Source organism: Anneissia japonica, unplaced genomic scaffold, assembly GCF_011630105.1.
Source record: "Anneissia japonica isolate Jap-2015-1 unplaced genomic scaffold, ASM1163010v1 scaffold288009_len375886_cov190, whole genome shotgun sequence".
Lineage (NCBI taxonomy): Eukaryota > Metazoa > Echinodermata > Crinoidea > Comatulida > Comatulidae > Anneissia > Anneissia japonica.
Window position 1 is genome coordinate 53,694 of NW_022748146.1, and position 2,741 is coordinate 56,434.

The 2,741-nt window shown below is 32.3% G+C and overlaps 1 protein-coding gene across 4 annotated transcripts in view; it reads right to left on the reverse strand.

Moving 5' to 3' along the window:
* Positions 1-379: 379 nt before the first annotated feature.
* Positions 380-2,741, reverse strand: part of LOC117120678 (CDP-diacylglycerol--inositol 3-phosphatidyltransferase-like) — a 10,583-nt gene continuing 8,221 nt past the window's right edge. For all 4 annotated transcript variants that reach the window (XR_004447402.1, XM_033265708.1, XM_033265707.1 and 1 more), the window contains exon 8: positions 380-2,317. The gene's annotated coding sequence lies outside the window, so the exon portion shown is untranslated. The remainder of the gene's footprint in view (positions 2,318-2,741) is intronic.

Sequence of the window (2,741 nt, forward strand, 5' to 3'; positions counted from 1 at the left end):
ATTAATTTTTTATAGTACAGTAGGGTAAAGCTATTAATTTGGAGTGTATTCATTCATAGTTCAAGGGGTTAATTTTGCAACAAAAGCATGTGGACAGGATGTAACCATAGAGCAAAGGGACGATGTTCTATGATGTAACCATGGGATTCTATGGTTTGGTCAACTACTTATTAAGCAAAGTTCCCTCCAATCTCTGATTAACCGAACCACCACTTGCATTAAATACCATAAACATTTTTAAGTGTGCGAAATAATAAAACATACAACTCATGCGCGAGACTCGCGCATTATGCATGAGACTTGGCAACTGTAACATGCTAGAATGGTTCAGTACTCTCACCAAGTCAGTCACATTATTAATATCAATATTTCCAATACCTTATCTTTTGATAGTGCCTTGGGTGAGGCAGTATATTTTATTCATACAGTACTTAATATATGTAATAACATCATTACAATATCCCATGAGCACCATATACTATTTAAACAGTTTAATTTTTACAAGCAATAAATATTATTTGAAAGGTATGCTGAATTTTTATTAGTGTACTACTATACTAAACAATTTTCTTTCTATTTTGCTAAACATACATAACAATGCTGTACAATAGTCAAAAGTGCCAAATATAATAATAAAGGCTTAATTTCTTTCACTAATAATATCGAATTCAGAAATTCTATGAAAAAAAAAAACACTTGGAATTTTTTAAAATAATATAATTCTTTTGTAATCATTTTTTTTACGTAGACATTATGTAGTCAGATACAATGCTTAATTGAATCTGACTACTGGTCAATCCTACTGTGTTAAGTTTTATACAAACAAAGGAGCCACCAATAGGGGCGAAGACCAGGATCCCCTGTTGGGGAGAGCTAATCTAAATATTAAGAGAGCCCAATTTCCAAAAGGTTGGTTGTATAAAAAAAATGGTTGAGATTTCAGACATCCCAAGTTCCCAGAAATTTGCGGGTTTCGCAGATTTTTAAGGCGTTTCCCCGCTTCCCAGAATTTTTCCTTATTTTCCCCCAGAAAATGTATACTGTAATTTTCATTGTGAATACTAAAATGGCTCATAAGTGCATATTTTTTAATAATTAAACAACATTTTTCTCTTCCAAATAATTAGGTTACTTAATTTAAACAACTTAATGCCTTTGCATCACCACCTAAATTCAATAAAACATGAAAATGACTTATTTTTCCTATTGTTTGGACTTACAAAAAGCAAACTATTACTATTTCTGTTAAAATATTTGTAATGGCTTTTGGTAATGGCAAGACACACGTTGAATTAACATGTCATACATGTAGGTAATACACCAAAAAAATAACTCAGTTATTTCACTTCAATTAACGATATATTCCCAAGAAATTTCACTTCACCAATTTGGGACCTCTGAGATTTACCCACGTCCAGTAAAATACGGTGAGAAGCGATACTTCCCCAGCCAAAATATATTTTAAGTGTGTACTCCAGAATATCACCTTGACTCAAAAGACAAATTTATTTGCTTTAAGATAAAGTGGCAAACAAGTCAATGGTATTTATTATACTGTTAAATTAACCATCATTAATCCTACTCATAAAAGCCCCATAAAATTTCTTAATAAATTGCTAATCAAAGCAACTATCCAACTTTTGCTCCTTCATTAACCAAAAACAGTAAATTGGATACTAATAAAATAAATGAGGCATGTTGTAGCAAAAAATTAAAATTCAGGTTATTTTCAGTATGTAATCTGGAAAATGAGAGCCATTCATTGAAATTGGACATTTCAAGCCATAGTTATTGGGAAGTGAAAGTACAGCACTCTTGGAGTCAAGGTACAATTTTGAGTAATCGCCTTTCAAAGTTATTTGTGCATACATTGTATATAATAAAATTAACTACAAAAATAACAATAAATAAACAATTTGTTGATCATTTCCAAAACCAAGACTTTGGGACATGATTAATTAGACATTAAAATGTTGATCTATAGTGAAAAAATATATGGATTTTTAGACCATTTTTTGAACTCCCATATCTTAAAGCTCATTTACTCAATACTGGCTGTACGACAACTTAACCATTTTGCCATGATATGCCTCAAATATTTAGTGCTAAAAATTGATGCTCGTGCTAAAACAGGGGGCTGACTCATGCCCCTACTTGGGAATGCTAATTCCAAACCTCACCATATAAATACAGAGCCTTGCATTCTGATCTAAAAAGTGCTGAGGAACTACTACCGTATTGTATACAAATACACAAGTTGAAAGCAGATGCAAAGACACTGAAACAGGAGGGTGACTCAATACCTAATGCTTGAAGCCTGTGAAAAAAAAAATAATGTTTATTCCAAAAACATAAAATTGCCAATTTACAATAAATAATATTATAATAAATTTAAAAAATAAAATAAAAATGCTAAATGAAAGATTCTACAACTTTTCACATATTGTTAGACATAAATTGAGAAGCATGAATTAATTTCATATGGTTAAACTGTAATTTTTTGTGAATTAATTGAACTGAAGTGAGGTGAATGAACTTTTCCGCTAAGCTCCACCCCTAGATCTTGTTGCTAAGGTTCACAAAACGAGTGTCAAAACATGTGTTTGTAGCAGTGGCTGCGCTGGGATTTCCCCGACATGAAAGCCTCCCCGATGGGGGAACTGGAATAGTCCAATAGCCCCAGCTCTTAATTGCCTCGTGTCGATCACTGTCTTGTGAGAAGTTTATTAAATAACCAGAGC